Source organism: Callithrix jacchus, chromosome 6 (genome assembly GCF_049354715.1).
Source record: "Callithrix jacchus isolate 240 chromosome 6, calJac240_pri, whole genome shotgun sequence".
NCBI lineage: Eukaryota > Metazoa > Chordata > Mammalia > Primates > Cebidae > Callithrix > Callithrix jacchus.
In genome coordinates this window covers 123,343,660-123,358,711 of record NC_133507.1, presented here as the reverse complement: position 1 = coordinate 123,358,711, position 15,052 = coordinate 123,343,660, and the positions used below count along the sequence as shown (strand labels likewise).

Genomic DNA, 15,052 nt, shown 5'->3' with positions numbered 1-15,052 from the left:
TAAAATATCCTTTGGGAAAGTGATATGACAGTATGTATCAGCAATCAGAAAAATGTTCTAGCCTTTGATCAGGAATCTCACTCCTGGGTATTTATCATAAGGAAAGAATTCAAAAGAAGAAACAAGCTTTTTGTACCAACTTACTTATTACAGCATTACTATTAATAATGGAAAATTGGAAATAGCTCAGCAAGGGATACTGGGGAAGTAATTTATGATACATTAACTTGACATTTAAAATTATGGTTAAAAAGATAAATAAGCAATATGGAAAATATGATATGACAAGTAAAAATATAAACTACAGAATAGCGTGTCAGAATGTTATAACATCTGGATGGATACAAGCTGGAAGATAAAACAGAAAAAGGAAATAATAGATAACATTGGGAGGTTAATATGTATTTATATTTTCCCAGTATGGGTATAACCTTGAGAAGGAAGTTGATTTTGGCTGGGCACAATGGCTCATGCCTATAATCCCAGCACTTTGGCAGGCCAAGGCAGGCAGATCTTGAGGTCAGAAGTTCTAGACCAGCCTGGCCACCATAGTGAAGTCCTATCTCTACTAAAAATACAAAAATTAGCTGGGCATGGTGGTGTGTGCCTGTAATCCCAGTACTCGGGAGGCTGAAGCAGGAGAATTGCTTGAACCTGGGAGGCGGAGTTTGTGGTGAGCTGAGATCATGCTACTGCACTCCAGCCTGGGCGACAGAGTGAGACTCCGTCTCAAAAAAAAAAAAGCAAGTTGATTTTAAAAAACAAATGTTGGGCTCACGCCTGTAATCCCAGCACTTTGGGAGGCCGAGGTAGGTGGATCACCTGGTGTTGGGAGTTCGAGACCAGCCTGACCAACATGGAGAAACCCCATCTCTGCTAAAAATACAAAATTAGCTGGGCATGGTGGTGCATGCCTGTAATCCCTGCTACTCAGGAGGCTGAGGCAGGAGAATTGCTTGAACCTGGGAGGTGGAGGTTGCAGAGCACCACTGCACTCCAGCCTGGATGACAGAGTGAGAACTCTGTCTCAAGAAAAAAAATTATACATGTATAAAACAAATGTTAACTTTTTTTTGTGGGGGGGGCAGAGTCTTGCTCTGTTGCCCAGGCTGGAGTGCAAGGGCACAATCCCAGCTCACTGCAACCTCAGCTTCTTGGGCTCAACCAATCCTCCCCACCTCAGACTCCCAAGTGGCCAGGACCAGGACCACAGGTGCACACTGCTATGCTGGGCTAATTTTTTTATATTTTTTGTAGAGATGGGGTCTCATTATATTGCCTAGGCTGGTCTCGAACTTCTGGGCTTAAGCAATCTGCCCTCCTCAGCCTCTGAAATTGCTGGGATTACAGGCATGAGGCACCACACCTGGCCAAAAAAAAACAACAAATGTTACTCATGAGGAAGGGTTACATAGGCCACACAGCTAGTGCTCTTTGCTGGGTGCTCTGAAGACCATCTTGGGTTACTCTTTTAGAAGGAAGAGTCTTCAGACTAAGACTTCATATTGGACTAGTCTGCATCTTATTTTAGTTACTTTAAATAATTTTTTGATTATGGAGGATACATTTTATTGCAGAAAAATTGGAAAACACCAAAAAATCTTGAAGAAACAAAACCCCCACAATCAACTCATAACTATTAGAATAACTAAAATTAAAGACTGACTATACTGAGATTTGACAAGGATGTGGAGGAACTGGCACTCTCATTTACTGTTTGGAATGTAAAATGGTATAACCACTAAGGAAAATAGCTTGGTAGTTTCATAAAAAGTTAAATATATACCTGCCGTACCATCCAACCATCCTACTCCTAGGTATTTTGCCCAAGAGAAATGAAAGAAATGAAAGCATAAATCCATACAAAGATTTGTACACAAGATGTTCATAGCAGTTTTTATTTTTTATTTATTTATTTTTGAGACAGAGTCTTGCTCTGTTGCCCAGGTTGGAGTGCAGTGGCATGATCTTGGCTCACTGCAACCTCTGCTCCTGGGTTCAAGCAATTCTCCTGCCTCAGCCGCCTGAGTAGCTGGGATTACAGGCATGTGCCACTATGCCCAGCTAATTTTTTGTATTTTTAGTAGAAACCAGGTTTCACCATGTTAGCCAGGATGATCTCAATCTCCTGACCTCGTGATTCACCTGCCTTGGCCTCCCAAAATGCTAGGATTACAGGTGTAAGCCACCATGCCCGGCATTCATAGCAGTTTTATTTGTAATGGTCAAAACTGAAACAGCCAAAATGTCCATCAAAAGATAAATAAACTGATGTATATATACAATACAATACAATACAATTCAGCAGCAAAAAGGAATGAACTATTGATATACTTGGCAACATAGATGAATCTAAAAATAATTATGTTGAGTGAAAGAAATCATTCAAAAAAGTACATATGGTTGGCCAGGTGGTGGCTCACACCTGTAATCCCAGCTCTTTGGGAGGCTGAGGCAGGTGGATCACCTGAGGTAGGGTGTTCGAGACCAGCCTGACCAACATGGAGAAACCCCATCTCTACTAAAAATACAAAATTAGCTGGGTGTGATGGTGCATGCCTGTAATCCTAGCTACTCAGGAGGCTGAGGCAGGAGAATCGCTTTGACCCGGGAGGCGGAGGCAGAGATTGCAGTAAGCTGAGATCATGTCATTGCACTCCAGCCTGGGCAACAAGAGCAAAACTCCATTAAAAAAAAAAAAAAGTACATATGGCCTGATTCCATTTATGTAAAATTCTAGAAAATGCAGACTAATCTGTAGTGACAGAAAGCACATCAGTGGTTGTCTAGGGATGAAGGAGGCTGGAATGGGGGAGGTATGAGGAAACTTTTGAAAGTGATGAATATTTTATTTTGATTATGGTGATGGTTTCATGGGAACTGTACAATTTCAAAAGATCTAATTTATTGTATGTCAATTATCCCTTGATAAAGCTGCTTTAAAAAGGTAGGAAGAGATATGTTAATACGAGAAAAGTGCCTAAACTCGTGCCAGCACACGGTAAAAACAACCAACCAAAAAAAACTCACCAGGCCTGCTCTCTTTACCCATATACAACTACTGCAAATATTTTGGTGTATTTAATTTCATGTACATATAAAATGAATATCATATCATACTTCCATAGAATTGATTAGCATATATTCAATTTTAATCTACTTTTATATTATAATTTTCCCATATAATATTCTTAAAAAAATTTTTTTTTAATTCTTAGAGACATGGTCTTGCTCTGTTGCTCAGGTTGGAGTACAGTCGCATGATCACAGCTCACTGTACTTTGAACTCCTGGGCTCAAGGGATCCTCCCACCTCAGCCTCCTGAGTAGCTGAGGCTACAGGTGTACACCACCACACCCAGCTAATGTTTGAAAATTTTAATTTTTGTAGAGACAAGGTCTCATCATATTGCACAGGCAGGTCTCAAACTCTTGGTCTCAAGTGATCCTCCTGCCTCAACTTCCCAAATTGTTGAAATGACAGGCATAAGCTGCCACACCTGGCCTGAATGTTCTCAAAAAATGATTTTAGACTGGATGTGGTGGCGTATATCTGTAATCTCAGGACATTGGGAGGCTGAGGCAGGCAGATCGCTTGGGCACAGGAGTTTGAGACCAGTCTGGGAAATATGGCGAGACCCTGTCTCTACAAAAAAATAGAGAAATTAGCTGGGCATGGTGCCATGAGTCTGTCGTCCCAGCTACTCAGGTGGGTGAGGTGGGAGGATCGCTTGAGCTTGGGAGGCTGAAGCTGTAGTGAGCTGTGATGGTGCCACTGCACTCCAGCCTGAAAGACAGAGAGGGACCCTCTCTCAAAACAATTTTTTTAATAGCACAGTATGTTATCATATGAATGTACCATATGTGACTTAACCAAACATGTAATTTAAAAAATTCATATTGCTTCTATGTTGTATAACTATAAAGAGCTTTGCATAGAATACTATTGAAAGGAATTTTTGTTTTGTTTCTGAGACAGTCTTGCTCTGTTGCCAGGCCAGAGTGTAGTGGTGCAATCTCGGCTCACTACAACCTCCACCTCCTGGGTTCAAGTGATTCTCATGCTTCAGCCTCCTGAGTAGCTGGGATTACAGGCATGCACCACCATGCCTGGCTAATTTTTGTATTTGTAGTAGAGATGGGGTTTTGCTATGTTGGGCAGGCTGATCTTAAACCCTGGCCTCAGGTGATCCACCTGCCTCAGCGTCCCAAACTGCAGGTGTGAGCCACCACATCTGGCTAGAAACGTTTTATTAAAAAATTTACTCTATCCACAATTCTGATTATTAAAGGATATACAGTCCTCGAATCACAATGCCTATTGCCAAATTTTTCCTTAGAAAATGTGTACCAATTTGTACTCCAAAAAAGAGGTTATTCCTTCCGTCATTTATCAGATTTACTGAATATTTACTAAATGCCAGGGGTTGTGCAAGGTGCCGGAAATATGGCGGTGAATCAGTTAGACACAGATGCTGGTCTAAAGAAGCTTACATTCTGGTGGGGAAGATGAATATTAAACCTCAAAACACAAAACTGTTTTTGAAAGGAAGACTCTAATATTCAATTTGTGCCTTTCTGAGAAGTAGATTCTTGCATGAATTATTTAATTTCTACTCAGTTTTATTTGAAGATATTATACTTTTAAAGAAAGATTTGAAAAGAAAAAGTTCACCCATTATTGGCCTCATTCCTTTAATACTACGGTTAATCCATTTTTCTTTTTTCTTTCTTTGAGACATAGTCTCACTCTGTCACCCAGGCTGGAGTGTAGTGGCTCGATTTTGGCTCACTGCAACCTCTGCTTCCTGGGTTCAGGCAATTCTCTGCCTCAGCCTCCCGAGTAGCTGGGATTACAGGTGCCTGCCACCACGCCCAGCTAATTTTTTTGTTAGTAGAGATGAGGTTTCACCATTTTGGCCAGGCTGGTCTTGAACTCCTGACCTCTTGAGCCATCTGCCTTGGCCTCCCAAAGTGCTCAGACTGTAGGTGTGAACCACCGCACCCGGCCTGTTAATCCATTTTTCAATGTTTGGTTGTGGTTTCTCCACCCAAGAGCTTCTTTGCAATCTGGGTTTCCTTCTACTTCTACTCAGGTTCAGGGAGGTAGATGCCCGCTGTATCACACATCTTTAGAGGGGGCACAAGATTATTAACGCACAAAGGTGGTTAAGGAAACTGGAAAGGTTGACCAGGCTGTATCTTGGAATTTATTTTGTCTTGGATAATATGTAACATTAACAGAGAGCAGAAGCTGTTTAAGTATCTTTGTGTCAAAGGGTAGTTCTGTGAGGGTTTCTTTCCTTAACATCGCTGGCTGGGAAAAAACTCATTGAAGTTTCACTGCTCCTCACAACTTTTGAACTCTGGGACGGGGCATGAAAGGACCAGCAGAGGGCGCATTTGTATTGACCAAAAGCTGAAGTTCTACATTGATGAAACTTCCATTGTACTTAGAATTGAAACCCTGTCGGTTTTGGGATATGGACCATAGAAGGGTGTTTTTTTTTTTCTTAGTATAATAACCTGATATTTAGAAAGTATTGAAACAAACGAATCAGTGCTCTGAATAATAACGTACAACTTTGAACTACTTTCAAAAAGTCTGTACAGGCCGGGTGTGGTGGCTCACGCCTGTAATCCAAGCTCTCTGGAGGCCAAGGTAGGCGGATCACCTGAGGTGGGGAGTTCAAGACCAGCCTGACCAACATGGTGAAACCCTGCCTTTAACAACAAAAAAAAATCTATACAATATCTTAACCATTCATAGTATAGGAAAAATACTGTATAATCATTGCCTATAGATTTGCCACTTAGTTTTGTAAAATTTTAACATTTTGCCATATTTGAGTCATGCATTTTCTAAAGAAATAAAACATTAAAAAAAAAAATAAAACATTTAAGACACAGTCCAAGACTTCATTGTATCATGTGCTACTATGGTTTGAATGTTATTGTTTCCTTTAAAATCCATGTGTTGAAAACTAAATATTCAATGCTGCAGTGTTGGGAAGTGGGGCTTAATCAAAAGGGTTTAGGTCATAGAGGGCTCCATCCTCATGAATAGATTAATGCTGCTATAAAAAGGGTTTGTTGGCTGAGTACAGCAATGCACACCTGTAGTCCCAGGTACTCGGGAGGCTGAGACGCTGGATCATGTGAGCCCAGGAATTCAGGGTTAGCCTGTGCAATATAGAGAGACCCCATCTCTAAAAAAAAGAAAAAGGGCTTGTGGGAATGGATTCTCTCTCTCTTGCCTTTTTTTTTTGAGATGGAGTCTTGCTCTGTTGCCAGGCTAGAGTGCAGTGGTGTGATCCCAGCTCACTGTAACCTCTGCCTCCCAGGTTCAAGTGATTCTCCTGCCTCAGCCTCCTGAGTATCTGGGATTACAGGTGCATGCCACCATGCCCAGGTGATTTTTGTACTTTTAGTAGAGACGGTATTTCACCATGTTAGCCAGGATGGTCTCAATCTTTTGACCTCATGATCCGCCCGCCTCGGCCTCCCAAAGTGCTGGGATTACAGGCATGAGTCACTGCGCCCGGCCTTTATATGACTTTTAAATCCATTTTAGTGTTGATGGCCATTTTGACTATTTCCAATTTCTTATGATTATAAATAATATTTCAATGAACCTTTTTAGGTGAGTCACTGTTCACGCATACTTTCTCTAAAGTATACCTGGGAATGAAATTGTTGGGTTGCAGGATATACGCATCTTCAATTTATTGGATATTTCCAAATTGTTCTAAATTTCTAAAACTTCATATCCTCTTCAATGGTGTTTATAGACTTTTAAACTTTTGCTGATCTGATATACATAAAAGGATACATTTTTGTTTTAATTTGAATTTTCCTGATTAGTAGGAAGGTTGAACTTTTTTTCTACATGGCCATTTATTTAGGTTTCTTCTGTTAGTTGCCTGTTCATATCATTTGCTCATTTATTTCCTTTGGGTCGATTGTTTTTTCTTTCCCTATTTGTAGAGCGAAGAAGTGCTGCTGCATTTTGGTTATGAATCCTTTGTTGGTTACATGCATTTCAGGTATCTTCTTCTAATCTGCAATTTGGCTTTTAGCTTTATGCTGTCTTGTTGAAAACTTAAACTTTAATATAGTCAGATTCATTGTCCAGGCACGATGGCTTACACCTATAATCCCAGCACTTTGGGAGGCCAAGGTGGGCAGATCACTTGAGTTCAGGAATTCGAGACCAGCCTGGCCAACATGCTGAAACCCTGTCTCTACTAAAAATACAAAAATTAGCTGGGCCTGGTGATGCATGCCTGTAATCCCAGCTACTCAGGAGGCTGAGGCAGGAGAATCACTTGAACACAGGAGGTAGAGATTACAGTGAGCTGAGATCAAGACACTGTACTCCAGCCTGGGCAACAGAGTGAGACTCCATCTCAAAAAAAAAAAAGATTTATCAGTAATTTTCTTTATGGTTTTTGTTATGAATAATAGGTAAAAAGAAAAGAAAAAAAAAGATTTTTTCTTTTCCCAAATTCATAGAGATATTCTTCTATATTTTCTTCTAAAAGTTAAATTTTGCTTTTGGTCCTTAAGCTCCTGAATACACCTGATATTTTGTGAGGTGAGAATTTTAAAATTGAATAACCAGTTGTCTTAAACTTATATAGTGAATGATAGATCATCCTTTCCCCACTATTTTCCTCAGTGTTTTATAATGCCATTTTTGCCATATATTAAGTTTCCGTACATGGGCATATTTATTTCTGAATTCTCTATTCTCTTCTTGCTGTTGCTAAGCCAATAGCATACAGTTTTATCTTTTGCAGCTTTAAAATAAGTTTTTCTATTTGGCAGGGCAAACTCTTCCACTTTGTTTTTCTTCAAAATTGTATTGGCTAGTGTCTTAGTCTGTTCTGACTGCTATAAAAAAATACCATGAGCTGGGTAGCTTATAAACAACAGAAATTTATTTCTTATGGGTCTAGAGGCTGGAAAGTTCAAGATGAGGGTGCTGGAACACTGTGTCTGGTGGGAAGGGAAACTTCTGGTTCATGGAGGGAAACTTTTTTTGTGTCCTCACATGATAAAAGGGGCAAGACAGCTCTCTGGGGCCTCTTTTGTAAAGGCACTAATCCCATTTTTGACGGCTCTGCCCTCCTGACTTAATCATCTCCTAGAGGCCTGACCTCCAAATACCTTTACATTGGTGATTAGGTTTCGGCATATGAATTTTGGGGATACACAAACATTCAGACCATGACAGTTATTTCTGGCTTTTCTATATGAATTTTAAGATCAGTTAATCATCTTCTGCCAAAAACCCTGTTGGGGATTTTTAGAATTGCAATTGCATTGAATTTATAGACTGCCAAAAGGAAAAACCAAACCCAATCAGAATCTGATCAAGTCTCTAGTCCCAGTGTTAACGTACAGGACATGTGGAAGACAGAGAAACATGTTAAACTGCACCATGAGGATGCAATCAGCAAAGCCTAGATTGAAACGCAACACAAGTGACCCAATTTTCTATAAACAAACTAAAAGGGGGAAAAATAAATGGAAGGGAACTTATAAATTCAATTAGATTTAAGGGCCACATCAACCAATTGCAAACAATGAGTTTGCAAATTCTAAAACAATTATAATAATTATGGGACAATTTGAACTTTGAAAACTGGTTGAATATTCAAAATATTAAAGATTTAAAATTAAAAAAAGAATTATTTAAATTTTAGGTATAATAATGGTATTATGATTATGTTACAAGAGTCATTTCTCATCTTTGAGAGATGTGTTCTCAAGTATATATGAGTAAAATGATATGAGTCTAAAGTCTGTTTCAAATAACATGGGAGAGAGAAAGGAGCTGGAGACAGAGGAGAATGTTGGCCAGGAGATGGGCAGATGGGATTCATTGTGCTGCTCTGTTCACCTCTGTGTGTTTGCGGTTTTCCATAATAACAATTACGTTTAAATTTTATTTTTAAATTGTGCTTTATGCTTTCAAACACTAGTTTGTACACAATTGATTTCTGTGTATTGATCTGTATTTAGTAATCTTTCTGAATTATTTTGTCTTTTAATGCCTGTAGAGTCCCTTGAATTTTCCACTTAAGTAATAATATAGTCTGGAAATAATACCCATGTCATTTTCCTCCTTCCTATCTTTTCATCTTTCCTTTCTTTGGTTTCTTTACTGTTCTGGCTAGGATTGCTAGAACAGTGTTGAATAGAATCAGTGATAGAAGACATCCTTGTCCCAGTCCTGTCTCTAAAGAGAATGCTTCTCGGCCAGGTGTGGTGGCACATGCCTGTAATCCCAGCACTTTGGGAGGCCGAGGTGGGTGGATCATCTGGGGTCAGGAGTTTGAGACCACCTTGACTAACATGGTGAAACCCCATCTCTACTAAATACAAAAAATTAGCCAGGGATACCAGGAACTTGGGAGGCCGAGGCAGGAGAATCACTTGAACCTGGGAGGCAGAGGTTGCAGTGAGCTGAGATCATGCCATTGCACTTCAGCCTGGATGACAAGAGCAAAATAGTGTCTCAAAAAAAAAAAAAGATTCTCAAGTTCTAATGTTCAAGTGTGATGTTTACCGTATGTTTTTTATGGATACTCTTTGTCAAAATCAGGAAGCCCTCTTCTATTCTTAGTCTGATAAGTTTTAATTCGGAATGGGTGAATTTAATTTTTTCCTTTTGCATCTATTGAGATGATCCTAAGTCTTTTCCCCATTAACCTCTTGATGTGGATTATAAACATATTTTCATATGTGAGGCCTTCTTTGAATTCCTGTGATAAACCAAATTCAGTTATGTGTATTGTTAATACGTTTAAAAATATAAGCTTAAGAATTTGATCAGTTAATAGTTTATTTCAGACTTTTGTATGTTTGATCAGAAGTGAGATTGGTCTATAATTTTCCTTTTTTTTTTTTGAGGCGGAGTTTCACTCTTGTTGCCCGGGCTAGATGCAATGGCTTGATCTTGGCTCACCACAACCTCCATCTTTTGGGTTCAAGTGATTCTTCTGCCTCAGCTTCCCAAGTAACTGGGATTACAGGCATGCACTACCATGCCTGGCTAATTTTATATTTTTAGTTGAGTTGGGGTTTCTCCATATTGGTCAGGCTGATCTTGAACTTCTGACCTCAGGTGATCCTGAGGCGAAGGTTGCAGTGCCTTGGCCTCCCAAAGTGCTGGGATTACAGGCGTAAGCCACCATGCCTGGCCAATAATTTTCCTTTCTTATGTTTTCCTTATCTCTAGTTTTAGTTGCTTTTTGGTTTTGACAAATTTAGGTATCTTGTTATAAATGAGTTTTTCTTCCTGGAAGGTGAAGAGAATTTTCAGAATCAAGGGATGACTGTTGTTCTCTGGGACTCTGGGGTTCTTCCTGGGGGACTTCTTCCGTCTGGGCTGAGTAGAGTAAGCCAGAAACATTCTTAAGGATGCACAGCTTCCCACTTCCTCCTCCTTCACTATGAAGGAGAACTTTGAAATACAGGCTCATGCCTGTAATCCCAACAGTTTGTGGGGCCCAGGCAGGCGGATCACCTGAGGTCAGGAGTTGAGACTAGCCTGGCTAACATGGTGAAAACCTGTCTCTATTAAAATACAAAAATTAGCAGGGCCTGGTGGCGGGCGCCTATCGTCCAGCTGCTCAGGAAGCTGAAGTGGGAGAATCGCTTGAACTCGGGATGCAGAGGTTGCAATGAGCTGAGATGGTGTCACTGCACTCAGGACTGGGAAACAGAGTTAGACTCTGTCTCAGAAAAAAAAAAAAAAAGTAAATGCTAAAAATTACTTCCCTTGTTTCCACCCCTAAGTGGAAAACTAGCCAAAATAAAACGGTATCAATTAAAAAGTCCAAATTGTTTGGGTGGCACTCCAGAGGTTTGCCTGCCTCCTGGCCTTCCCCCAGGGACTGTGCGAGCCTGTTTTTCAGATGTTTAGACCTTCTAGCTCTGTCAGTCTCCACCTCGGGATGGAATCCACAGGAGGCCCCAGCGTTAGAGACATCACAAGCCACCACAGAGAGGAAAAGAAAAGACGAAAGGAGGCGACACACCCGGAGAAGCGACCCTTCGGGGAGAGCCCGCCTGGAGTCTCGAGCTCACCGGCAAGGAGCTCCTTTTGTGAGGCGGGGACGACCTCTCACAGCGGAGAGGCGCTAGGCAGGAGCCTCTCCAACGCCACGGGGTCCCGAGCGGCGCTACTGAAGCCACAGACGCCGCCGGCCCGAAAGGGGCTGCTCCCTGCGCGCCTGCTGTGGGCCCTGCCGCCGTGGAGGCGCAGATGCCACACTGCTGGGCCACTTCGTCCCCTTCCCGATTGGCCATACCTTTTTTTTTTCCTTTAAAAAACTGCTTGAAGAATCTTTTCAGTCTCTCTCATTGCTTGATTTCCTTCCTTCCTTTCCCTCCCTCCCTCCCCGCTTCCTTCCTTCATCCCTTCCTTCCTCCCTCCCTTCCTCCTTCCCTCCCTTCCTGCCTTCCTCCCTTCCTCCTTCCCTCCCTTCCTGCCTTCCTCCCTTCCTCCCCCCCAAAAGAAAAAAGAATCTTTTCATTCAGATTTCGAGAGAGAGAGAGAGAGAGAGAGAGAGGGGGAGAGAGAGAGAGAGAGAGAGAGAGAGAGAGAGAGAGAGTCCGTGCATGTGTGTCTGTGTGTATATGTGTATGTATGTTATGGGTGTCTGTACATATGTGTATATGTGTCTGTGTATGTGCGCGCGCGCGCGCGTGTGTAGTATTTCTTTAGATCTCTATTTTCCCTGGACCTTGTTGTTTTTTCCTGCGGGGGCGGGGAGGCAAACCGTCTTTTTGATAGCTGTTAACATCCAGAATTAATCTATGCAGACAAAGCCTGGGGAGGTCAGCCTCATTATTACCCAGCTCTGCTGTCAAGGATGTGGGACCTAACTACTCTGTGCCTCAGTTGTCTCATCTGACAAGTAGGGATAACAAGGGCTGCTTCTGTACAGGATTGATATAAAAGTTAAATGAAGCACTTTATAGAAAATGCATAGCCTAGTGTCTGGCACACAGAGAGTATGAACTGCTGTCTCTCTTGATGTCTTCATCACAAATGGGTGAATGCAGTCTAGGTTCAGTAAACGCCTTCCTTCATCTCAGCCATCACCTCCTTCAGGAAGCCCTACCTGATTTCTCCCTATCACTTCTGCCCAGTCCGGATCAGTTGTCCTTCCTGTATTCTCTTAGAGCACTGATCGCATTGCACTCACTGGAGCTGTGTGCATGCATATCAGTTTTCTGCACCGAAGTGGGAGCTGCAATAAGGAGTGTGTTTTATCCAACCACAGAAGGTGTGAAACTTAGGGACCAGCAAGCGTATGCTGAGTGAATAATGGAAGCTTCCATTTATGTCGTCAGTGGTGAAAGACTTAAAGCCTGAACCTGGAGGCGGAACCGTGGAGCTATCTCAGTGGTAGCACTGTAGATTCTGCTTTTCCCCTTACCAGAAACAGTTCCAAAGTCACTGAGTCACAGAAAGTGAAAGACAGAGATTGGAAGTTCAGTTTTGTTATTTTCAGGTCAGGAAGTGGAAGCCTCCAGAGGCCCAGGGGTTTATGGAGGCCTCATGCCATGCAGGAGCACCATGCAAAGCAGTGCTCCCATATTGACCTGTTGAGCTGTCACTCACTTGTTGCTGTACAACCCAGGGCCTACAAATGCACAGGGATGGCCTTCTCCCAGACTGTCACCTGAGGGAGGCTGGGTGGTAGCAGAGATTCATGTAAGGCACAGTGAAGGTGGCAGGCCAGCCTTTCCTGGAAGTAGGGGTGGGGGATGAGGTTGGGAAGGAGGCCTGGCTCCAGTCCTGGATCTGCAGCCTATCACTGTGCAAGCCTGAGTGACTCATAGATGCCCAGAGCATGAGAATGGGATGGGGCCCCAGAGATGATCCATCCCGACCTCTTTGGTTTATGGGAAGGGAGACCAAGGCCCAGATAAGTGACCTGCCCTTCCCTGAACTACAGACTTAATCAAAAGCACAGCTGGTAAATGCATCCATGTCTTTTGAATCTGAAACCTAGTTTCCTCAATGAATGGATTCCAGTGTTTCCCAGATATCAACGGGCATATGAATCACTTGAGGACCTTGTTATAACACAGGTAGGACTGGGGTGAGACCCCAGATTCTCATTCCTAATTAGCTCCTAGGTGCTAGCTAGAATGGCTCTAGGTAGGTGGTTCTTAGAAAAACCACTGGTGTAGACTGCACTATGATGAAATTACTGGGTGTACTAACCACGAATTAGTGTAGCCTTATCAGGTGAATGAGGACATCGGCGGCTGGGACACTCACTGAGACGCTGATAGAGCCAGTGTCCTTCTCCATCAGCATTAGTCATCTGTTGCCCTGTTGGCTGCTTCTGGATCTATGGTGAAGACGCAGGTTCTGGCTGGTGGCTGTAGGTTCCTTGATTGCACCCTAGTTAGAGGGCTGTGACTTACTCAAGGCATCAGAATCACCTGAGAACTTACTAAAAATGCAAATTGCCAGGCCTCAGCCCAGAACTAGTGAATCAGAAACTCAGGGTGAGGCCTAGAAATCTTTATTTTAACAAGCCTTACAGGTGATTCTGATGCACACACTGAAGTTTCAGAACTATTGGCCTAGGAAATAAACAAGAATTGAGATAAGAATTTAAATTTTATTGTTTCCTTGGACTTTGGACAGGGGTAGAGGGGTGGAAAGTTTTGTATTTAAAGCCAGAGCAGTTTTTCAAAGCCACTTTGATTTGGAGGTTGCTTATTTGACCTGTTTTGTGGAAACTTGCATGAAGTGTTCTCACTAAGTCTAAGACTCATGATATCCTCACTGCAGGTGAAAACTGATTCACTGCTTATAACTAACCGTGAAGATCACAACTTAATTTAGAGTAGGAGAAATATCCTGGTAATTATCCTTAAGACCTATGGGGGAGAAAATTGATCATTTTTTTGTTTTATTTTTTGAGACAGGGTCTGGTTATGTTGTCCAGGCTGGAGTGCAGTGGCATGATCATAGCATAGCTCACAGCAGCCTCAAACTCCTGGGTTCCAATGATCCTCCCACCTCAGCTTCTGGACTGATGACTCTACAGGCATGTGCCACCATGCCCAAGGACTTTTAAATTTTTTTGCAGCGATAGGATCTTGCTGTGTTGCCCAGGCTGGTCTCAGACTCCTGACCTCAAGTGATCTTAGTGTCTTGGCCTCCCGTGTTGAGATGACAGGCGTGAGCCACTGTGTCCAGCTGAAAATTGATCCTTAAATAGTTAAAAAAAAATTCCTTGGCGCTCCCTCCTCTTTTTCCTTCAAAGACTTCAAATTCTTTCTAAACATTAGCGTTTATCATTCAGGACAGGAAAATGTCTTCTTTAATTTTCTGTGGTGACATGTCATTGCATTAAAGACGGTCTGAATAACCTTTATGCAGCCCAGCTGGTGCCTGCCCTTCTGTCATGAGACAGGAAATCTGTTTTGACCGACATGGTCATTGCTTAGGTTTGGCCATGTTCTGTGCTGCCCAAAACCTCCATCGCACTTGGCCAAGCTCTCGGAGCCCTGTCAGTGTGCACATTCTGCATGTGTGATTTATGATATGGCAGATCTGAAGACTGGAGCCTGTTTCTCTGGACAGTGTCACTCTGCCTTGAAAGTGGAGGTGGTAAGAGCTCATGTGAACAGAAACCTGCTTACAGCTTGACCAAACCCAGCATCAGGCTACCATAATGTACTGCTGTCTGATATCCCCAAAACAACAAGCTCTTGTAAAATTAGTATAAAAATTAATTACTTTTGATTGGATTTCAACTGAAGGACGTGGTAAAAGATATAAACAGAAAAAGATCAAATTAAGGGTGAAATCCAAAATCTGTGACTTTACACATTTATGTCTTTTTTTTCTTTTTTTGATATGAAGTGCAACGGTGCAACCTCAGCTCACTGAAAACTCTGCCTCCCAGGTTCAAGCAATTTTTCTACCTCAGCCTCTCCAGTAGCTGGGATTACAGGCATGCACAATCACACCCGGCAAATTTTGTATTTTTAGTAGAGATAGGATT

The 15,052-nt window shown here is 42.1% G+C and overlaps 1 protein-coding gene across 29 annotated transcripts in view; it reads right to left on the bottom strand.

The window, feature by feature from the left end:
* The window catches only part of KIAA2012 (KIAA2012 ortholog), a 128,999-nt gene that overhangs the window by 18,177 nt on the left and 95,770 nt on the right, over positions 1-15,052 (bottom strand). The window lies entirely within an intron of this gene.